This window comes from Pantherophis guttatus, chromosome 1 (genome assembly GCF_059756535.1).
Source record: "Pantherophis guttatus breed Tessera chromosome 1, ASM5975653v1, whole genome shotgun sequence".
Lineage (NCBI taxonomy): Eukaryota > Metazoa > Chordata > Lepidosauria > Squamata > Colubridae > Pantherophis > Pantherophis guttatus.
Genome location: NC_142063.1, coordinates 304,326,977 through 304,351,329, shown reverse-complemented (window position 1 = coordinate 304,351,329; position 24,353 = coordinate 304,326,977). Strand labels below are relative to the sequence as shown.

The 24,353-nt window shown below is 40.8% G+C and overlaps 1 long non-coding RNA gene across 2 annotated transcripts in view; it reads left to right on the top strand.

Annotated features, from left to right (window-relative positions):
- The window catches only part of LOC148116923 (uncharacterized), a 29,212-nt gene extending 5,236 nt beyond the window's left edge, over positions 1 to 23,976 (top strand). For both annotated transcript variants that reach the window (XR_015731552.1, XR_015731553.1), the window contains exons 2-4: positions 8,431 to 8,482; positions 14,476 to 14,565; positions 18,013 to 23,976. This is a non-coding gene — a long non-coding RNA (uncharacterized LOC148116923). The remainder of the gene's footprint in view (positions 1 to 8,430; positions 8,483 to 14,475; positions 14,566 to 18,012) is intronic.
- The last annotated feature ends 377 nt before the right edge of the window (positions 23,977 to 24,353 follow it).

Genomic DNA, 24,353 nt, shown 5'->3' with positions numbered 1-24,353 from the left:
GTTGGACGAGGCTCGGTTCCCCCCGGGCTCCATGGGATAGCCAAAGCGCAAAACAAGGCAACCACCTTGGGTGTCACAGTATCTACGTTTAGGGATTTTTCTGACCACAAGGTCAGGAAAGCAGCGAGCGGCGGCGGCGGCGTTGGGGAGCGCGAGCTAAGGAACAGCGAGCCCCAAAATGCAGATGATCACATTCGCTGATCCTTCTCTGTTATCGGCCTTCAGCTCTGCCTGCATATTGATTCCCGGAGCCACGTCGCACCGTCCTTGGGAGAAAAAGTGGCCGGCCTACCATTTACATGGGCTCGGTGGAGTCAGAGACGTTCAATGTAACTGCAAAATGCAGTTATTTAGTTCAGACCCTCCAGCAAAGCTCCCTTGGGTTTTGCCGGAAGAAAAGAAGAGCGAGGCGAGAACGAGGTGTTTGGGTCGTTCCTTCCTCGTCCTTTGTTGGCCCGAACCACTTTTGGTTGGGTTTGGGCAGCTTAGCAAAACACAGGGAAGACTTAGCTGGGGTGGTGGGGTGAGTGTGCTTGGGCGCCCCTAAACTCGCTCACTTCCTCCCTCGGTTGTGTCTCAGCTGCTTCCACTCCTGCAGGTTTAAGCTGCGAGTCCCTGCTAACAGGGGTTGTCGGTATCACACTGAGCGTGGCTTTGCCTAGGCACCGGCTGCCTTTTCAGGTGTTTTCCCACCGCCGCTTCTCTCGCTCCTAGAGAAAGATCCATGCCTACTGGGAGTGATGGGAATGATAATCCCAGGAATTTGGAGGTCGCTCAGTCGGGGAGGCTGCTCTCAAACCTCCTTAGTAAAAAGTCAACAATCCTAGACGGCCGTTGGAACAACTAAACCGAGCAGCCAAGAGAAAAATGAGAAGGTGGGACTTGGATCAGCGAAAAATAAAATAAGCAAGACAAACTATAGCGCTCCTAAAAGTGGAGAAGAAGTAATAGGAAGGAGGAGAGGAAGACGGAAAGAGTATCTACAACTATTTCAGAGGAAATCCCACTTGCAGAAGAAGAAAAGGGGCAAATTTAAGAAAACGAAGAACTTGAATGCTGTTTCTAAATATAAGCTAGCGTGAAACCAAACCTCTAAAGCTGATCTGGAAACCTTACTTGGAAGAATGGTGTTGATTTCAGAGGCCATGACACTCTACACTTGCACCGCAGGAGAACTTTTCTTGGTATGGCCAGGAGAAATCTTTTAAAGGCAGGCTAGGCAAGATCTTCAACCTACCTTAGACCAGTAAGCATGGTGAGACCACAACTGACCCACTCTAACGTGTACATTGCCCCAAGAACACCAAAGCCAATTCGGTCATGGTTTAAAGAAGTTGTTATTCCTACTCTCTTATCCTATTTGTTTTTATTAGCACCCCATATGAAACGTATAAGTACCCTGTACTAATCCTTCAAGAATGATATCCTAAACCATTATCCAGAAAGGAATGCCCGATGAGCAGGGATGGGAATTGTTTTTAAGTCAACCTAAGTAGAGTTACACTGTAAGCCTTGCGGTTCTAGATGCAGTCTCTGTCCCCCCCACGCCCTGTCCATGTTAGATAAAATCCTGTGATTAATGTTTGGTATCTCAGCTTTTCATAAATTGTTCTGTGACCAAGTTCTTTTGCCCTGCCGACTAAAGGGGGAATGTTCTGGAGCCAACAGCAGACTGAAACGCAGTTTCTGTACTGGCTGCTTCTGGTTGGAATTCTCAGACTCTTTCAGAGAATATGTTTAAATGGTAAAGTGATTTTAATTGCACCTTTACAAATCGAGCAACTTTAAACTGCGTTGATTTCAAAAGGAAATATCTGGTAGAGCAGTCCTCTCACTGAAGCCAATGGGAAGAGAATCAAGATAGCTGCGATTCTCTGTGGTTTCTTCTTTTGCAGAATTCTGCAAAATCTTCTCCTTCCGGGGCCGATCTCAAAATCTGTGAAATGAATTGAGTCACACCTAATCAACTATTTATATTTGATTCCCCTATGCCCAGAGCTGTCAAATATTCCCTAAAGACGGTTCAAGTGCAACAGTTCATATGTAACAAAGGGGCAACTTTGATCATGCGAATCTACCTTCATTTGACACGCAGAAACACGTATGGAGAGTTTAGAGGATCAACCTTGGATCACTGAAAATCCAGATCAGATCTTTATTCAGGGCTAAACAAATATTTTGCCAGATCTCTGGCTGCTTCAAATAAAGAGCCCTGGGAATAAACTCAGAGGCCTAAGCAAACTACCCAAGTACCCACAATTCCAAGTTAATCAATGGAGGGCCTTTAATGAAGAGTCTGTGTATTGAAAATAGAAGGGGACTTTAAGTGGACGTGTTGTTGATAATATTGTTAAGACAAGGTCCTTTGTGTGCGGGCGCACCAATGTTTATGCATTAAGTACAACTGGATTAATAATTAAGATTATTTTGTAGGATTATGTTTATTCACAGAGAAAAAAGAGCAAAGAGGCCTGTGTATGGGAAGATAGGTGAACAGATTTATAGAGGATATGTATCAGTACATAAGGACAGCTTCTAACACTAATGCTTCACAGAAAGAGCAGGATTTAAACTAATTTTAGACCTCATCGATTTTTGATTTTTGTGAGATTTGCTTCCAAGAAATATCCGAGGAATCATTTGACTGCGTATAGCTCTGGAAGTGATGACAATAAAAACAAAATAGTGCCTGGACTCGGGTGGGAAATGGAGGTTCCTGTTGATCAGAACGTCCTAAATAATTAGGTCCAGGCTCCCACTTCACGAGGGTTTTATTTGCAAGGACATTTCTGCATTCAGAAATGTCATTTGTCAAACAGTTTCGCTTCTTTCTTTCTTTCTTTCTTTCTTTCTTTCTTTCTTTCTTTCTTTCTTTCTTTCTTTCTTTCTTTTTCTTTCTTTTTCTTTCCTTTCTTTCTTTCCTTCCTTCCTTCCTTCCTTCCTTTTTCTCTCTTTCCTTTCCTTTCCTTCCTTCCTTCTAAAAAAAATAAAGCTTGCAGATAATTTTGAATTTATTGAATGGAGGGAAGAAAGGAAAGATATATAAAAGGGGGGGGGGAAATCCGGGGAAACTACATAAACTACATTTTTTAATGAATTTCCTTTAAGGAAGAAAAGGTAGGTAAAAACCGGCTGTCTCCAAGTTTAGCGCGAGATGCCCATCGAAGATTTCCCTTTTAGCTTCAGCAGGGCAGGACAGAGGCGCCCCTTTCAAAGTCTCGGTCCCTCACCAGTACAGGCAGAAGAACCTCCGTGGGAAATTACAATAGGCGAAGAATTAATCCACCTATGTAGCTTTCGGGGACAACAGTACCGGGAGAGCTTTATTTATTTATCGTTAAGCCAAATCCCTTGGGGGGGGGGCGGCGGTTAGGAATGCTTGGGCCCAGGAGAGGGTTTCGCAGCCTTTGGGACGCGAAGGGTTCAATGCGTTCCGCGCCAGACTTTTTAAGGCAAGTGCCAGGGAGAACAACGGAGAGGGTGAAAGAAAGACCGGGGACCTCTTGACTTCTTCACAGTTGTCGGGAGGGCGCCGGAACGGCTGCAGGGATTGTGGGGGGGGGGGGTACTCCCTCGGCAGAGCGGACAAAGCTGCGGAAAAATACAAAATAAAGTAGAAATCAGGAAAGGAGAAGGGAAAAGTTGCGCCAAAGTCGTGCCCTTCCCTCGGCGGCGTTCGAGTAAATGACCGGGTGGTGGTGGTGGAAAGTGGTGGGCGAGAGGGGCAGAGACCCTCCCTTTTTCCTAGCTCCAGCATCTCAGAAGAGGGCAGAGACTGGCTCTTTCCTTAGCCGTCTGCATTTCGGGGGGGCGGGGGGGAATCTTCAGTAAAGTGTGTAGCTCAGGGTTGAAATGGGGGGGGGGTGTCTTTGGTGCTCTCTGTGCTTGCTTGTTTACTTGCAGAGGTTGCATTACCCAAACTAGGTAACATCATCAGTGCTAGTAAGGAGTGCGAAGATCTTCCGAAAATATCAGCTTGCTCGGCTTGTCTCGGGGCGCTTTCCCTCCGCCCCAGGCTCAGGAGGCCACGGGTGCGCTAGGCGGTCTCTCCCCGGATGGCGCTGTCCCTGCAAACCGAGGGGTCGGCAAGCACCAGCGGTAGGTGCTTGGCTGCTTACTCCCCGTTGAGTCTTGGGCCTTCCCGTTCCCGGCTTTTCGGGCAAGAGCGCCTTCTTTACGTTCCCCTGAAAGGGATCCTTTGATCGACGTCCCTGGAACCGGCTCTGCGGCTGCAAGACCAGCCAAGCGCCCTGGATTTAGAGCGCGATCCCGCGTGAGAGGGAGCCCACTGGAGGCAAGCGGGGTCTACCGCAGCTTTGCGGGAGCTGCGCCTCCACCGGGCTGAACTTTCAGCTCGCGCGGAACTTTCCGGCCGTGACCCCAGGGTGCCTGGAAAAGGGCTTGCAAGCCGCCGTTAATTTTCGCAGAGACCTTTCACTCCCCGGCAAATGGGATCGAGCTGCAAAACTAGGAAAATAAGTGGGAGGCAAAGTTGACCCGGGGGGTGGGGCGGGATTCATCCCAGCGCACGGACGGACGCGCCTCTTTCTGCCAAGATTACAGCGGACTCTGAAATTTCCTTCAATGGGCTTCAAGTCTCTTGTAGGGAGACAGGCGCGGAGGGGGGGGGGGAGAAGAGGAGAGGTGAGGGCCGTACCGTTTACATGATCACTCAGCACATTATGATCTATAACTGAGAAGCCAGGCGTGCTGACGGGCAGAGCAGAGCGTAAGCGCCTCCATCGACTTTAATGAGGCTACTACTCGGGGATAAATAAGTTGCGGGCTTTGACCTATCAGCCCAATTGCAAGCACATTTATTTTAATGGAGTTGTGTTTTTGCTTTTTTTTAAAAAAAAAAACCTCCTAAAACAAGGGGAGGGGGGTAGAGAGAGAGGCACAATTTGAAAAAGTGCTTAACTTTGTTGAGTGGAAGAAATTGCTCAACGTTGCTACTGGAAGAGAGAGAGAAAAAGATCCTTATCGTCTCTTCCTTATACCGGTACTTGTGATGATTAATTTTGGCATCTACCTGGCTGTTCCGAGAGATAAATTATTGTCTTTTATCTCTGTGAGTGTATATAAATAAAATATAGAGGGCTACTTAAAGCAATTACCCCAAAATTCATTTGGAGCAACAAGTAAAGGCAGAGAGTCCTACTTGCACTTCCAAGAAGCCGCAAATCCCTCTAGGTTCAGTGAGGTTCATTCCCAGGTAAGGGTATTTAGGATTGCAGCTGTAGTAAGGGTTTGTCCATATGGCAAAAACACAAGTAGACTTGGCACAGATTTGCAAACATAGACGCAGAGTTCTATATTTACTTATACACACACACACCTCTTAGGATACAGAATGTATTTTTTGCTTATACAAATATCTCTGGGTAACAGCCACTTAGTGCTAGCCATCCATAAATGCAAAATCAAAATTTAAAAGTATAATTGTGCCGATTTTGTATATAGGGAAGAAGCCCACCTTACTTGTGCTTTCATATGAGAACAGGCAGTGCCTCGAGTTCTTCAGCTGAATATGGCAATGAACCTCAAGGGCCCCCCCACATCTTGCCAAACAGGCTCTCCACTCTGAGCAGACCTCCAGCTGCTAAGTGACTTCATACTGCAGTGAATCCCCTGGATCAGGTGAAGAACGGGTAATCTCAGCCTCCCAGGAGAGTTTACAGAGAGGATCGATGGGTCAACCAGGATGGGAACAGATCAGAACCAGGTGAAGAGGACGGAGTCAGTGGTGTATCAGGAAGGAAGCCTAAACTGCAATTAAGAGTAGGCATTGGGTTTCTCTGCATAGGGGCAGGAGGACTTGGGCTAGGTAGAAATGGGGTTAGAGAGGAATTCGATTGACGGCCAAGGCTGATCCAAGAAAACTGTCTAACTTCAATGGTCTTTGAAGCACTTTGGGACAGAAACAGGCACGTAAATGAATAATTCAAGAGCATATTTTTCTCTAAAAAAAGGGGGCACCCTTGTCTTCTATCCCTGTCTGGAAAGCTAACTGGAGAAAAACAGAAAACTGTCCAAAAGCGGGTGCAATTCTATTTAAGAACAGGATTTTGGAAGCCTTCGCCATGATCTGGGCAAGATGGAACCCTTAGGGCTGGCCTTAATTTCCAAAAGAGAATTTAGTGTCACATCTCATTTTGGAGAAAGTAATTTGTACAAGCACAAATCTCTACTATCAAAATAACCAAGGATAGGTTGGGAAAGAATCCCTGCCCAACATAGATTTTTTTTTAAAAAAAAAAAATCTAGTCCTGGCTTAATTATGGACACAAATCAGGTTAACAAGAAAAAAGTTTTTTTTTAAAAAAAAAAGTCTAATTTTTCAGTCAATCACAGAAGAAGGAGAATATTAATACTAGAATAGACTATTTGTAGCTCAGGGCTGAAATGAAGGCTTCTTGGTGCTCTCTGAGCTTGGCTGTTGGTCGTAATAACCAAGCTCAGAAAGTACCAAGGACCCCTCAATATTAATATTTAGGATGCTGATAAAATTTAACTTTATAAGAGTTATGGTGGTTTAAGTTATCTTTAAAACAACCTTTGTCCAAATATGTTGGACTACAGTTCCCATTAATTACAGCAAGTGGATCTATTGGTTGGAAATTTGGAAAGGTCAGTCCAACACATTTGGATGCAACAAGGTGGAGGAGAGGATTTGAACTTTATAATGGGATGAGACCATCCATATTACATGTTAGGCATTCTAAAAATTATATTAATTCTGAAGTTCCAGTAGAAAGACTAGGCTTAGGGTATTTGAGATACCAGTAGCTAGGATAGAAGTGAGAGACTTAGGAGGCAGGTTCTCCCAAAGTGCCTAAATTGAATCACTTACGTATGAGGAAGGTGGATTAGGTGGTTCCTTGGGATGGATTCTTCTAGGTTTAGTAATTTAGGCCATTCTCATGTGTCCCCATTCCAAGAAGATCAACTCTTGCTTGGGAGCTACCCGGTGACATCTAGTTGGCCACTGTGAGAAACAAATGTGGGACTATGATGGGCTTTGATCTGATCTAGGGCCAACATTATCTATATTGTTCTGTTCTAACTTAATAAGTAGGATACCCTCCCTTTTCTTTAAGTCTAGCATCACAAGGTATGAATTAGATTGTTGAACTGAGCCAGATAAATCACAGAAAAATGTAGATGAGAGAATACCCAAACATAAACAGAATTGATCCTTCATTAAATACTAGAAACGACTCTCCATTAGCTGGAGTTGTCAGCATTAAATGAATATTTTTCAAGAAAATGCACATCTTACTACTGGGCAGGAAATCCCTATATCCCATCCCGCCATAAGTTATTATGTACATTGCTAGGGCAAAGCAAAGAGTTTTATTTTACTCCTTTATATCAAGAAAAAGATGTATCTCTACCTATTTCTCTTTCATTTGGGTTGGAACATTCCTCCACCACCACACCTATTAAGCACCAAAAGGATGCTGCATCTGCCCAAGCTTGCAATCAGCGTGAGACTGGGATTAAGGGAGGCATTCTGGTCATAAAGCAACTGATAAGGAGACAAGCACATGTGCTTGCATCAGGACTTTGAGGAGTGGTCTGTTGTGTGAAAACGGAGCATCAATTTTACATGATGCAATGAAAACAGCAGGGCATATATAACACATTGGTACAACCTGTGGTGAATCCCTGGGAATTGTGTTCCTGCGTAAGGTGTGCTTAAGAAATCGTACAGTACATATTAAACTGAAACTATTTTATAGGTTAATGTGACGGTCTGGTTCATGCAATACACTTGTGAAGATTAGTTCACAAGATTATTTAGTTCCCGCATCATCTATGTAGTTCATTAATTATAGTTAATGGTTTAATATGAACATTGTCTGTAGCTCATTTATAATTTATAATGTTTAAATTCATCCCAGATTAATAACTTGATGTTATTCTCCAGTTTTCCTTTAGATGGTGGCTGAGTTAGGACATTTCCTTCCAGATTAGTTTTACATCCTTCCTTAACATACAAGCATATCTATCTCCCACCCTTGGTAACAAGTTCCTAAACCATTTTGACATGTAAGAGGAAACTGGTGCATTGCCTTATACACCCTTCATTGTATTTACTCAGGAGTAAGCCCCTTTGGTCCATTTGACTGATTGTCAAGTGGAAGTGCACATCATTGCACTGCTAGGAAGGAATTGATTGGATCTATTCAGTTATGTTAGGATCTGGGCTGCAAAAATCCAGACAATCTGTAGTTCAGCATATACTGTATATAGTTTTCTGCATGTCTTTGTTGCCATTTAGTGAACTTCTGGATTTTTTCAACCCAGATCTACTAGCCACAATTATATAACTATGGTGATAATACCTTACCCCCAAGCACTCCACATCCTAACTTTTCATAACCAGGAGCCTGAAATAAAAATACTGTTATCTCTTTCTTCCAGGCAGACCAAACTTTGTGATGAATGGATCTCCTGTTCCTCAAGTTCATGTAAGGTAAAGCAGTAAATTCCCACCTCTACTCTGTTGTTGCATGTGAAGAGAGCTTTAGAACAGTGATTAACTGAACCACAAACTAGCCAACCACATTTTCAACTATCGTGTTGTATGAACCCAATCTGCATGCAAAGCCAGGAAGTTTGATAAAAGGAAGCTTGTTAATCATGAATAAATGTATTCCAGTAACACATCCTTATTGTGTAGGAGTAGGCACTTGGAGAAAACAAAACAAAATAATAAGTATTGGAAGAAAAGGGAGAGGAGAGCAAGGGGTTGATGTAATTCTTATTTTTGCTTCTTTACTTTGAAAGAGAGATCAGGAATCTATCCTAGAAACACAGCATATCTTTTTCTGTGCAGACATCTTCACGTTCCTTTTTTGGATTCCCCAATTACTGATGATAGTTTATATTTTGACTTGTTGCTGCTAGTCAAAATAAATAGCATATAAATCATCCCCCATCTACAGGTCTTTCAGTGGATGACCAGTGGCATTAACCTGAAAAGTCAGGTTAACACATTGGGAATACATGAGCTACAGAAAGCTACCATATACAGTATACTTGTGGATAAAGCCATCTGCAGATAAGTCAATCCTCAAATTTGTAACCGAAGTGCAATAATCAATAGATACAGTAAGCTACCCCTCAAAATGTTGCTGTTTTTTCAATGTATTCTGAAGGATTTTGTCAAATGCAGGAAATCCGGAGTCAGTTCAAATGAATACAGATCTATTGCATGCTAGCACTCTGTACAAGAATCTGAACTACTAATGGTCAAAGCAAATTGGCGGTAGATCAGAGTCAATGGAATTCAAGGTGGGCTGGACTTAGATCTCTTGTGGGTGCAAAGGGACTCAAGACTGATGATGAGCTTGACACCTTCTCTCAGGCTCAGCCTGGTCACCTCCTTCCGATTTCATTTGTTTTTCTATTCATGGTATTTTATTTTAAAATTCAAGGGTTGGCTTCCTCTAGATGAATTTATCTACAAATATATACGGGGTACTTTTAAAAAATATTACCATACATACTTGCAGATAAGCCAATCCACAGATAAACCAAACTCAATCTAAAATTCTTGGCTTGTCCACAAATATGTACTATGGATAAATAGATAAGTACTGCCTCCAGGTCTACAATGAACACACAAGCCTTTCTCTTTCATAATAAAATGAAGCTTACCAGAAATAAAAGGAAATCAATGAACAGGTGATTAAATAAACTCTAAGCTACACCTGTATTGCATTAATAATGAAGATTTACCAATTGAAAGAACAGAATGGTGAATCATATTGTTCCTCTGAGATAACGCTGATATTGTTTTGGGGTGGAGATAACTAAGCTGCTCTTTGGCCAATCTTTTAAAAGTTGAGGGATCTTTCTGGAGAATAGCTCCCTTCCTCCCAAAGTGGATATTGGATTCACATATCATACTAAGCTACGGTTAGTTTATTTATAGTTTGTTGAATAAATCATAACTGGGTCTGTTCACACAACTTTCAAAGCTCTAAACTACTAATGACAATTGTGGGGTGTGTGCAACGTGTTCAGTCAAGTGAACTTTAGTGCAGAATATGAATTTGTCCAAATATGTGACCCATTCAGATCATAAAGAGTTTTTTTCTCCCCGTCAGGAGTCAAAATTCTAAGAGCCCTTTCTCCTTAATCCTCCTCTAGATGTTCAGTAATAACCTTTAGCCTTGATTCACTTGCTCTGCATATATATTTCTATTGCTTAGAAACATCAAATGTTTATTCATATTGCAATGTGATTAAACTGATCTATAAACAGCCAATTTGTTTCTCTCCTGTGCTGGTTTAAAAGGTAAGATTCCTTAAAATCAAGATCAGTTTCATAATTCAGCTACTCATAATGCACTTTGACCCTTGGCTATCTCCATATAAGACAGGTTTCGTGAAAGCAAAGAGTCAGGCATCTGTATTGTTCCATCTTTCAAACAAAACATATCTCAGGAACGAAGTTTCTCTAACTAGGTTACATAAACATATTCAGTGAACAATCCTGTTCCATCATAGGACATTGGTTGTTTACTTTGTCTACAGGACTAAGATTTTTGACCTTAATTTGAACCATTTTTCCTTCCTGTCCGAAAGCCTCATTGAAATAATTAGGATTTCCTTCCCAAGCAACATATGTGTTATGCCTATCTAATCCAGAAATAGGCTCCTTGGTGTTAAACTGCTCCTTGGTTAAGTATTTTGAGCAATGAGAGTTAACAATATAGCAGCTGTATTCACAAAGTATGTTTAAGCAAATCAGAAAAGTTCTAGCAAATACATTCACATAACATGCTTGAGCTTCATTTGATTGCAAATTTAGTTCTTTTTCTCTAACATCAAACTTCACATTTTTCAGTTTATTATGGTACAGTACATTACTATATAGTCAGAGAAGTGATAATAAATTTCCAAGAAATTTACTATGCTTCCTCTACTTCTGTCTTAATTTCCTGAATAGAGTTTCTGAAGGTCAATAAGCAAGTCTAGTGGCTGTGCTTCCTACTCCCCAAAGGAGTTGGTTGCTATTTAGTCAACTATTATTTCTTAGTACTGGCTTATAGGGTAAAGGTGAGAGGATACATAGATACAGTGCCTGTTGTCCAAGACTGGGCTACCTCTGTCCAGTGGGAAGGAAGGAAGGAAGGAAGGAAGGAAGGAAGGAAGGAAGGAAGGAAGGAAGGAAGGAGGGAGGGAGGGAGGGAGGGAGGGAGGGAAGGGAAGGGAAGGGAAGGGAAGGGAAGGGAAGGGAAGGGAAGGCAGGCAGGCAGGCAGGCAGGCAGGCAGGCAGGCAGGCAGGCAGGAAGGAAGGAAGGAAGACTGGTAGAAGTTGGCATCTTTGTGGGGACATGTATGGAAAGGAAGGAAAAGAGAGAGTGACTCCCCTGCAGAAGAATAGGAATCAGGCAAGCCAGAGCATAAGGAGTTAAACAAGATTTAGCAAATTTTTGATTACAGTTACAAATGTGTGTACAAATACACCATATATACAGAGAAAGAGAGAGAGATTTGAAGCTTAAAGCAATGTACTGTGCTTTGAATGTTGCTGGGAAATTCAAAACGAATAGTGGTAATTTTAATGTGGTACTTATTCAGAAATACTTATTTAGATCAAAGCCCTAATGTTGTTAAGGCATGTTTGTTGAGAAGTTCAGTCCGCCTTGAAATAATCTGGGCTTTTCTCATTGCCATCTTGACTGTTCTGGCATACACCCACATGCATACTCCCTGTAGACTTCCTTGCCCATTTAAAAAAGAGCCAAGTACAAGCACTTCTTTTCTGGTCAGGTGGCTATGCTTCCCAATAGAGCACTTATCTTCAGCCCCCAACAACTTTATTCCCTAAGATTGCTTGTGGCATGTATGCGACATCTAGAAGCATTCCTGGAAATTAGAAAAAAATGTTTCAGATATTGGTCACCGTTTGATGGCATACTACAGTCCCTCTTTTTAAAATTAGAATATTTTTTAAATAAAAACATTAAAATCAAATAAAGTATGGAACTTGAGAGATATCTTTTGGTTCCCAAAGCTGGTGTCAATTCAAGCACCTGGGTACAAGATAAAATGGATTTAATAAGTAGATATGGTGAGCATGTAATTGAGATATTTTACCAAGTCAGAACTTTAATAAACTTGATGTAAAATATTTATCAAGGTGTTCTGAAGCATGGGAATTAAATCTGTGCCTTTATACACCAAAGCTTATTAGGAAATAGGCAAGGGATTTCAATCTTAATGTGCCAACTCTGTACAAGAACTTTTCCCAATCTGGTGCCCTCCAGATATACTGGATGACAGCTAACATAGATTATACCTGCAATGTTTTACGTTGAAGCCATAGACATTTGAAAGACACCAGGTTCATGATAGTTACTATCGACATTTACTGGGAATGATTAAAGTTTATTTCTAGAAAGTGGAATAAAATCGAAACCTATTTCTCTCCCTCCCCCTTTCACTCACATATGTTTTACACTTATATTTGTGACTCCTGCAATTACTAAATTAATAACAGGCATTAAGGCAGATGTCAAAACGTCTTGGAAATGTTCATCTGGGAATAATTGAGAAGGTGGTGGGATGCATTATCTGGTGCTGTAATGAAATATGTATGAGGAACAGCTGCTTAAAAGTGGCACCTCCTACACTGCATTAAGTTAGCAACCTCCCCCTACATGGCTTGTTCCTGAACTGTGGCCCATTCACTTTTTGTTGACTCTGGTATTCCATGGTTGGAAAAGCTGATTGATGACTGCCTGCAGCACCTCTAGCCAAACAGAAGCATGTTGTTTGTGGGCCAACAGGCTAAGATAGACTACTCACCTACATTTCACACAGAGTAATCTAGGAAAAGAACTCCTAAAGGAAATAAAGGCCTTCATATAGTATAGCATATAGTCCCATATAATTCAAGGTGAAAAGGTGAGTTGGGCTAAGAGAGAATAACTAGCTCAAAGTCTGGTAGCTCAGTAGACTAAAAGCATTGTGATTAACACCAGCTGTCTGCAATTACTGTAAGTTTGAATCTCACCAGACTCAAGGTTGACTCAGCCTTCCATCCTTTCTAAGGTAGGTTAAATGAGGACCCAGTTTGTGGGGGCAATAAGCTGACTTTGTATAAATATACAAAAGTATGAAGGCTATTGCTTAACGCATTGTAAGACGCCCTGAGTCTCCGGAGAAGGGCGGCAATAAATCAAATAAAAATAAAAAATAAGTCACCTAGTTGAATTTCATGCCTAAAGGTGGGACTAGAACTCACAATCTCCTGGTTTCTAGCCTAGTTCCTTAACCTAGACCAAACTGGCTCAGTTATTGTTCTGACTTAACAAGCAGGAGGTAGGAATTGGTCCTAGCAAAACCCCTTTTATTTACACGACTGTGAATTACATTCATTCACAGTCAGCAAAGTTTGTCCAAACAGTTTTTCAAAGGAGTATTTTTCAACACACCTTATCTCATTTGGCAAGCTGCCAGATAACTAGTTTCCAACTGCAGACAAGGCAAAACTTGGCACAGAGTCTTTTAAAGTCATGAACAGAACTTTCCACTTTGGCAACGACCAACTGAACGAATTGTTTCCTGCAAAAGCCCCCTCCCTGTTCGCTCCTCTTTTGTTTCCTATGGGAGGGGCCAATTACCTCCAAGGTGTGGCTTTACTTCTGAGTGGACCCTGCTTTCTTAGTTGTTCTTGTCTTCTGCAGCTCTGCGCATGTGCACACTGGGAACAGGCTCCAACTCTTCTTTTGACTCACTGCTGTCTAGCTCCCTCTCTGCCTCCAACGCAGAGCCCTCGCCCGAGCTTTCCCCAGCCCCCAGGGCTGGCCCATGTTCCTCCCTAATCTCCTCACTGTCCGACTTTGCTGCCAGCTCTGCAGGCCGCTGGCAGGCCACAACAGTTATCTCACTCTATAATCATAGTTATCTCATCCTATAACGTAACATGAACTAAACATAAGCCATAGTTTAAGGGATTTTATATTCTTAGCATCATGTTTGAGGATGATGGGAATTGTGATTGAACATATTTTACAGCAGGTTATAGAAAGGACATGGCTATGTTATAGGTGTTACAAAGCTATTGAGCTGTCTTCAGGAATGTGCTGTTAGTTTTTCATAGGTTGCTATTATTATACTGCCCACATGGAACATGGCTTTCTCTGGCTCACTTGCATCATTTCAACTATTGTTGGAGACATAGGAGGAGATTGTAGAAAATAACTTTGAAAATTACAGATGCTGCATTTTTTTAAAGACAAACAAATAATTGGCTTTATTATATAAAAATGGTTCTCACATGTATTATGTTTTAATTCTCTAATACATTATTATTAATACAGCACTAGTCTTTAATCTGAATACAGTTTAGTTTTCTCCATCAGTCTGCAAGGGACCTAAGCCACACTGAACTCAAGTAATTATTTTTCTGAGAAAAAGAAAGTCACCAAATTTAATTGTTCCCTTTAGTTTAAACCTGATTGCAGAAGTGACGAAAAAGCAAACTTCTGTTGCCTATCAACAAACTGAGATTCAACCGATGAAGATTTGTCATTCTAGGTATGTAAGAAAATCATTTATTTGCTGAATTTTTGTATAAAATCTAACCATTCAAGCCTTAGCATAGCATCTCCTAATCCCTACAGGTTTCTCCCCCCCACCCCAGTATAGTAGATGTGATTTGAGTTTAGGACAGGAATGGGAAACCTATGGCCTATTGGTCGTACTGTAAGTGTACCTCAAGTCAAGCTTGTTTATTTATCACATCTGTCCCCTGCACTAATCCCAGAGAGCTCTTAGCAGGTTTACAAATTTACAAAATTATTAAGACCCATCCCATTAAAATTACATCGAATCTGAAATCTACAAACTGGAAACCCCAAAGATAATTTTAAAATGAGGTATCAAGTTACAAAGACACTCCAAAAGGTCCTTTTATTCATATGCTCCACATAATGGCCAAAATAAGAACTAATTTAAGTTTCAGTAGGAGGTCATTCAAAAAGGTAGGCACTGTTGCAGAAAAGCAATGCTTGCTTTTCCTACTACTTCCAAAAGCAGGGAGCCACTAGGTGCTTTCCCTAGAAGATCAAGCAAGTTGGTGTGATAGAATCTGAAGCTGAAGGAAAAATGGGAGAAAATGTTGGCAGTAGCATTGCAGCTTCTCAGGATGGAGGCAACACATTCTAGAGAGGGACCCAAGAGAAGAGACTGTGCAGTCCTGAATTAGATGGTGGAGGGAGGAAAAAGTTCAGGATAGTTGAATCTTCCAGGGTATATTGGATAGGTTTAGAAAATTATAACTTTAGTCTGACAAGATTCTGCCCATTAGATACAAGGAAATAAAGATCTGGACTTGAGTAGATCTCACTGTGTCATCTCTACAGCTTTATCCTGACAGTTGGATTGAAGTGGGCAAATTTGGTCCTGAAGATAGCATGGTGCTTTATAGCACCATGCTTTATAAAGGGCTTTATAGATTCATACCAGAACTTTATATTGCACACAGAAGCCAATAGGAAGATGATACATAGCCCACAGCAGAGGTGGAATACATCCCTGCCAATGAACACCAGGCAATACATGGGTTACTTTAAAGGCAGCCCCATATAGAGTACATTAAAATAATTTAGCTGAATGGTGTCAAGGCCTGAATCACTGTAGGAAAGTCCTTGCACTCCAAGTAGGGCTGCAACGGATAGCATGTGGCAAAGCCCCCTCTGTTTCACTTGTTGTTCAGATATGAGCTGCCACTCCAAGAAGACCCTGTTGCAGATCTGCCTCTTCATAGGTAGTGTTTCCCCAACAGGAGACACCACTGGAGTTGCCCAAGCTCCCAATGGACAAACAGTAACTCCATATTGCTAAAATTGAATTTCAGCCTCTCTCCAAACCCTCAGTTCCTGCCCACTAGAATTACAATAGTCCTCAACTTACAACCACAATTGGGACTGGAAAATCAAGTGATGCGGTGATTAAGTGAAGCAACAAGTGACCGTACCCAATTTCATGACATTTTTACTATGGGGTTAAGCATCAGGTGTGATTTGTAACCTTCCCCGGCGACTTCCCCCTTGACTTTGCCTGACAGAAGCCAGCTGGAAAGGCACAAATGGTGATCATGTGACCCCAAGACTCTGCAACCTTGTGAGTCAGTTGCCAATTGCCCAAATCGTGATCATGTAACCCTGTGATAGTTGTGAGTCTAAGGACTGGTTGTAAGTCACTTTTTTCAGTGCTCTAATAACTTCAAACAATTGCTAAATGAATGGTTGTACTTTGAGGATTATCTGAAAACTTTCCTTGGCAACTTTATAAAAAATAGTTTGCCACTGTTCTTCTCAATGATATTTTTGGTTTTTTGCTTCTTAGGATTTTCTATAACCCTGGCATATCCTGATAATGTCTTATTCAGGACCGTTAGATCCAACCTCAGGTAGCTTTTTTAGATCAGCCACTTTGGCTAGATATTGTTACCCACAATGATATGGCTCTGCAGAAGTTGCTAAACTACAACTCCCAGCAGCCCCAGTCAGAATGTCGAATAATAATTTGGAAGTTTTTTCGGAGCCTGTTTCCCCACTCTTGGAGGAAATTCAGATGGTTAATGCATAGTACAATCAGCATGGACAAAGGACCCTACTCTGTGAACACTGGACAGAGAATAATACTGAACACATCCCATAATTTGTAGCATCCTGTTTCATTAAAGATAGTGTTATTCCTATCCTGAAGAATGTCGTGAAACAAAACATTTATTGAAATATTACAATGCCCTTTCCCCAAAGGCTGTGAATAGAATCATTTTACCAGCATTGTTGTTGTTGAGCTTTCAGGTCAAGATTCGGGGATCAGAAGGCAGTGTCTCCCATATCTTCTTAAAAGTCTTCATTCCCCAATTTCAATTTGTACATTCCAGGATGATAATCCCTACGTAAATCAGGCAATCTAATAGGTTAAAAATAAATGATGACCATTACAAAAACAATTATGAAATGAGTATTAAGCTAGCTGGGTTTCCTTGGGCCAGTCACTCTCTCTCAGATCAACTCACCTCAGTGTTGTTATGAGGAAAATAGGAGGAGAAAGGAGTGTTGGATATGTTCATCAGCTTATGTTATTTGTAAAAAAAAATAAGGTGGGATACAGATAGATAGAGAGATAAAGAGAGAGAGAGAGAGAGAGAGAGACAGACAGACAGACATGATAGAGTCAATGTCTCTATTAGGAAAATTCCTGGTCAATTAGGTTTTACTCTCATTCAAACCCTCTAATTCAATAATGGTATTTTTAGTTAAAAACGTATTCTAAGGACCAATATTAAACCAAACCTTGTCAGTGTGCTTTCATTGTGTTGAAACTTTGAACGGTCACTAAACGGACTGTTGTAAGTCGAGGACTACCAGTACCTACAAGTAAGCATATGTAGGAAGGGATGTATCCACCTGAACTTAAGAAGACCCACCAAGCTCAGCCAAGCTTCCAGGTCCATCTGAAGGCCACAAGTTCACCCGGGGGTGAGGAACCTTCTCCCTCCTGGTGACCTCTTTTGTCTGCTCCCTTTGGAGCCTGCTGATGCTGGGACTGCCGCTTCCTTCCTCTCCGGGGACCTGGCCGGCTTTCACCCCCTCCCTGCCTCCCTCTGGGTCTCACGCAAGGGCCAGGTTTGTTTTTCCAGACTTTTTCCCGGACGGCCCCCCAAAAAGAAAACAACTCGGGGTTGGGCCTTCTTCTCACAGGGCGAGGGGAAGAGAAGGAGCGCTCCAAGGGAGCCAGTTGCCCGAGCCCGGGGAGTGTTTTGAGAGGATGTGGGCGAGCGCCCCACCCAAGTTTGTCTAAAAGTAGCCCGCCTCGACCTTTGGAGACGGAAAACCGGCGGCTTGGCTCCTCCGGAGTTCATGACCAAGCCAGAGAGAATCACCTCTCACCTCTGCTTTCTTTAGCTCGGTTGTTTGGGTCCCCTCCGTCCTATTTTTTCTCTCTTTTTTTCTCTCTTTCTGTCCTTAGACGTCCTCCGACGGAAGGGGAGGCCGGCCTCAAGCCGAATCTCGGAATTGTTGCGAGAAAGGAGCGCAGGCGACCAGAGGCGAGGCGAGGCGAAGACGCGGGGAGCCCTTTTCGCCCATGTGCACATCCGACGACGCGTTTCTTTTCTGGCGAAGAAGGGAGTTGTGGGACTTGGCGTTTCTACGAGTCCTCGTTTAGCGCCGGCCCCCCCTTTTTTATAGATCGGTGGGAAGAACGAGCCCCATTTCTCTTGCTGTTACCCCTCAGTCCGCTATGTTATTCTCTCCTCCTCCCCCCACCATCCCATGTAGAGAAATTTACAAAAGCCGCGTAACGTTTTGTATACCGGCCGTATAAATGACGTTGCGCGAGTCTGTCGTCTCCCCCCCCACCCCCCACAATTCCCGCTCCCCCCCCCGTATTTGCCCATAAAGTGCTTTAAAGGATTGCATTTGAGAGATTGTACGCGAACAGGTGTTTTAATGGTATGATCCTGAGCGGGCTTTTAGGGGCTTAAAAGGAAATGGCCACAAAGGGAAGGAATTTGCTTTGCTTCTAAAAAGAGCCCGTTTCTCAGGAGACAAATAGTGTAGGGCAGAGTTTTGTCACTTTCAGATGGCTGTCGACCCATGTCTGTACAGGGGGTTCCCATGAGCATCTTAAGTATGTTACTCAGGGAGAAGCTTCACTGTGTTCACTGGTGCTTACTCCCTTTAATGTGTGACAGCCTATTTAGGATAACCTGGAAGTAAGTCTTTTGGAGCAGTGGAACTTATTTCTGTGTAGAAATGCATAGACTGAGCAACAGAAAGCTATATAAAATACTGGGTCTTCCTTTTCTTTCATTTTCCTCTTGTTGAAAATGGAATTACTTTACTTAACACCCGAGTTCTGTTAAAACTAGGTCTGCAGCCTGTGCGGATGCAATTATCTTTAAATATGAGTTCTTCTAGCTCAGACTTTTAGGTCATTACCTTGCTGATATTCAGAATTTTACAGGATGCCATTTCCAAGCATCCATGTTTTCCCATTGCTTCTTTAATTCATGATTACCTCAAGAGTACCCACTAGGGCATTGCAGCTCAGTGTACCATACAAGTAGTCCTCTGTTTCTGTCCACATTTGGGATTAGCAACTCTGTTGCTAAGTAGGGTGGCCATAAAATAAAACATCACATGACCATGCCAGTTTATGGCATCAATTCTGATTGTGGTCATTTATTTTGGGGGGAGTTCACATGACTGCCACTTGCAATCTACTGCCTGCTTCTCCATTGGCTTTGCTTGTCAGAAGCTGGCCGTGAAGGTTACAAATAACGATTATGTGACTGGAGGGCACTGTGACCACCCTAAGTGTGTCCTGGTGGCCATGTGTCCAGAACCACAATACTTACAAGGATGCTGTGACGATTGCAACTTTGAGGACTGGTTGCAAGTCTCTTTTTTTAGTGTTCCCCTGAACAAGTCTTCAGTAAGTAAGGACTACCTTATTTATTTTGTTTAGTAAGTAAGGACTACGTGGTTTATTGAATGAACGATCTGGATTGTGCAATACACTGAACATATATCATCCCGGTTAAGATCATATAAAACACTGAACCACAAAGTAGCCAAGCATTTTTTAACCAAGCATATTGTGCAGAGGCAATGCAATGTGTTTTTTTTTTCTGAGCAAACTTGCAAAGGATTAGATTTCATGTAACCATAGGCAAGCCTCTTCCTCAGCAACCCTCCAGTCTACCCACAAAATTGGTGTGGTGATTCTGATCTTTATTTTTTTTTTTTAAATGTTGACATGACACATATGAGTTGTCTTGAATTATGAGCTATGATGATTAACTGCCTGGTGCCATAGTTTGGGAGGAGGTAGTATTGCTAAAATCCCACACTGCTTCCTGCTTTTGTTCATGTTCTTTTCTCTTTGAGAAAGTTACAAAACACATTGCTTATCCCCATCATAGTTAACTAAAAGTGGTTGGATTAAAGGAGATTAACATGCCTGGATCCTGGACTGATGATTCAATTACTTTACTGTACCTTTCAAGACTTTCTCAACTTACTTGCTGCAATGTGAGGTACTTCTTCTAGACAAACTCCTGCCACAGTAAAACAGTGGCTGAATACACAGAAGTCAAAAAATGACATGCTTGATCATGGCTTAGCTGGCTTGCTCATTGATTGTGCTGAACTACCAGAAGATATAGCTGCATACCACAGTGAACAATAGAATATAACTTCAAACGTTTTATAATCTGAATAATAATTATGAAGCCAGACACACTGAGCTTTATCCAGGATTTAATGTTTTTGTGAGTCCAGCCAATTCAAGTTTTTTCAATATGTTATGGCTCGGCAAAGCATTGTTTATCATACTGTGTGAACATAACCAATGTTTTGTCCTTGTATTGCTAAATAGCTTGTGATTTTCCATGAAGCAGAAAAGGGAAGATTTACAAATGGCTTGTTCATCATAGTTTCTTGCATCCCAGTGTGACATTTAAAAAGAAATAGGTGCTTTCCCTGCCCCAGTGATAGATGCAGGGAGAGATGAAGCATTAGACAATGGGGGTGGGGGGGAGGTATTTTACTTACAGGAGGCTTTTCATTAGATGAGTTGGCTCCCCTTCAATTTTTGAACCAAGAGAGTGTATAATTGTTGAACATTGCTATAAGTTTGTATTGTTTTATTTGTATTTAAATAATATGGATAGTGTGCTTGGCTTTAGAATCACAGACATGGCTGATCCAAGATGATGGTATTAGGTGGGAAAATTATTGTTATTGTTCTCATGTTGTTTTTAAACCTAACATGCAAGCTGCCTAGAATTTCTTCTGTAACTTAGATGGCATGCAAAGTTATATCAATCAATTGTACTGCTTTCTCCCTTACTCTGACACCATCTGAGGTTGATAAACTCTCTTAGGTTTGGACAAATGATTACAGGATAGAGATTTGAAACAGAAGCAACAAAAGTAGGATAGGGATTATCAGTGAGTGACAACTCCGCAGTTTCTTGCCAGCACTAGAACTCAGCAATGGACAAAAAGCCTGTATTACTTTAGGCAAAGTTTTAACTTTTTTGCTCTTCCTCCTTGCGCCACCATAACAAAGTATATATCATAAAATAATGGCATATTACTAATATGTCTCCTTCCCTCTCCTTTCTCTGTTTCTTTCTTCCTTTTTTCAAATTTCAGTGTGCAAGCTGCAGAGCTCTGGAACTGTTAATTTCCATATTGTATGCTACAATCGCATTGGCAATGAGAGTTAAACATTTTAATCTTAAATTTCCATGGTTGAAAAATATGTATGTGTGCACAGTGTACTATGGACTAAAACATAGCACAGAGGGATATATGAAATAGATTTCTGTTGCATTAAAATATTGATCCTGTTAGCTGAATATTGTTCACAGCCATCTTCAAATTTTGTTACTGGAGACTAAATTTGTAATCTGTGCATATTGGTCTCCTACTATTGTGCTATAGTGGGCTTCCCAGCTTGCATAAAGAAGCCTTCCATAATGCTAGAGGTCAATTTAACAGCTTACACAGTTAAGTATTTTTAAGTATTTTGGCTTATACTTTTGCAGGTTACATTCCCCTCACACCCACGTTTGTTCTGATCCTCACTCCTAGCAATGTGGCAGTAGCTGAATATAGACCCTTTTAATTCTATTTTCTTTCACTTTTACCACTGCCACATCACTTGAGACATTTTCCTGTCAATCTGATAACTGAAATAGCACATATTACCCAGAACAGTTTGACAAATGTCTTTAAGGCCAACCTTGTTTTACCTTTTCTGAAGTTTGCAACAGTTGTACCTGCTCTAAACCAGTCCTTTGGAAATAACAAACTGGATCAACAGACACACTACATTTATTTGTTTGCTGCATAGCTGTAGACCAAAAAGACGCATATCATAAACATTTAGTCAACTTCTGCACAAAATATACTGGTTACATCTGAGTTATTATTAACATTTTTCCTCTTGCACTTAATCCCTTCTGCTTTTTGTTATAATCCTACCCATTATAGTTAATCTGTAATGATACTGCTTCTGAAGGACCTGTTGTTCACAGTGATGGTAATTTGTTGCTGTGGCAACAACTTTACATCATGAACCTAACAAAACGTCCACTATATTTTTATGGTAGGAGGGACCTAGGTTTTATTGTTCTGTCATAGAATAAATTTAAGGAAAGGTTAAGGGTAGATTTAACATTCTGAATAGCTCAAATTTTATCTCTTTGAATTGAATGAATCATTGATAAATTAAAATTTACTTAGTTGATTGGCTGGTTCCTTTTATTAGACTTATATACAGTTCTCAAAATGAAATTGTGTCGCAATATGTCCTGAAAAACAATAAAAGGAAGGCAGCAGATCTCGACTAGAATAACTTTTGACCAAAAATAGAAATATTATATAGCCTCAATAGAAGACCATATATGTAGTGCTGGATTGAACTATGGAGTCCTTGCTGTTCTCTGAGCTTGGTTGCTACCTAATCTAGTAATGAAAGATCTGCAAGCAAACAACCAAGCTTAGAGAGCATCAAAGACTCCATATTATATAACCTCACCTGCTCAATCTGGAAAGTTTATAATGGATGTAATATAACTTTAGCAGGGTGCTGTGCTGCCTATGGAGTGTATCTCCAGGGTCAAGTTTTCATGCTGAAATGAATTTATGAGAATTTCAGTGGCACAAACAATTCCAAGGAAACTTATCAAGTTGAAATCCCAAATCATCATTCTTAGACTTTCAAGGGACCCTTTCATGTTTAATATAAGTTTTATAAAAGATTGAAGGATTTCCCTTGATTTTAAATGAAGTAGTTGTACGCTATTCTTCAGATGTTAATGCTTGCAATTGATAAGATCTGATAAGCTTACAAAAGAATGATTGAACTTGACTCATTTGAAATCCTATCACTGCAGGATATACTTTGCAAAAGGATTGGAAATAACTAATCTTGCAGAGAAATGTTAGGATAGCTCCATGAGAGACTTCAATGAACAAATGTTCTTGCTTATGAATAAAGCACCCTGAGTACAAAGATCGTGTGAGCAGTATAGAAACAGTCACATATTCCTCAATGGTTCCTGCAGAAGTTATTAATGCTACTCACTCTCATTTACCAGCAGGCTGCTATAGTTTATCTTTACAAAGTCTGCAAATTATTTTAACTCCTGCACATTGCAAACTCCTGAGAAGAATGTCATCAAGTTGCACATCTTAAAAAGAAATATTTGCAAATGCCTTATTGTCCTTGATCCCCACCCTGAGAATATTTCACTTTTACTTAGGAAATGTCCCTGGGTAAGTACTACTTAGAAACCTGATAAATAGTGCTAACACTAAATCTACCATTAGCCCTTCTGCATGAGCTTTCTCCATTATTAAAGCTAACAAAAAATTACTCACAAGCTGAAAGCCAAATTAAATGTAATAGCTTTTATTTATCTATTGCTTTTATATCATTAAAATATTTTTAGTTACCTTTTATAAAACAGCATCCACTCTGATTATTACCTGCCATATTTGTTGAGCCACTTCCTGTGTATTCAGGCAGTAGAAAGTACCACAACATTAGTGATTATGCAGGCTGGTAGAAGGGGAGAAAAGTAGGTTTTATATTGTCTGTCAAAAGATATGTTATATTTTCCATTAACAAAAACATTATTCCTGGGAAGAAGATATGAAGTGTACTGTATCTTTCACAAGCACTTTATTAATAATCAATAGTTGTCAAATTAGATATGCACAGATTTAAGACATGAAGAAGTATAAGAAAAGCAAAAGAAACAGAAATGAATTGAGGCAGAATTATGTCTCCCTGTCTTTTAAAATAACACAAATTTACAGACTGAAAAATTCAGCTATTAAGCTTCTTTAAAAGATTAGCTTTGTTAGTTTAATTATACTTTACTTACTTAATAAATATGTTCCAAGGAAATATGGCATGTTGAAATGAAGTCTAACAAATAGCATAAAATCTAATGTATACCAAATTTCAGACACTATCATTATGATTATTTACAACCAAAGGATTCTGTTAACATAAAAGAATGCAGCTTATATCATAGTGTTTTTACCTTTAACTTCAAAAACGCAGAGTACAATTTCCCCCTTCCCTTTTGAGTACTATACATTCCTTTGCTCTGAAAATAAATTCACATGCACACAAAACCAACCAATAAGGGAGAAAGCTAAAATTATGCAAGCTTCTTTGTATTATAAATACACAGGCTCTGGTACATATGCAGAATACCAAGAATTTGAAAGGATAAATAGTGCCAGGAATCACTTTTATTGCAATAGGAAAGCAATAAA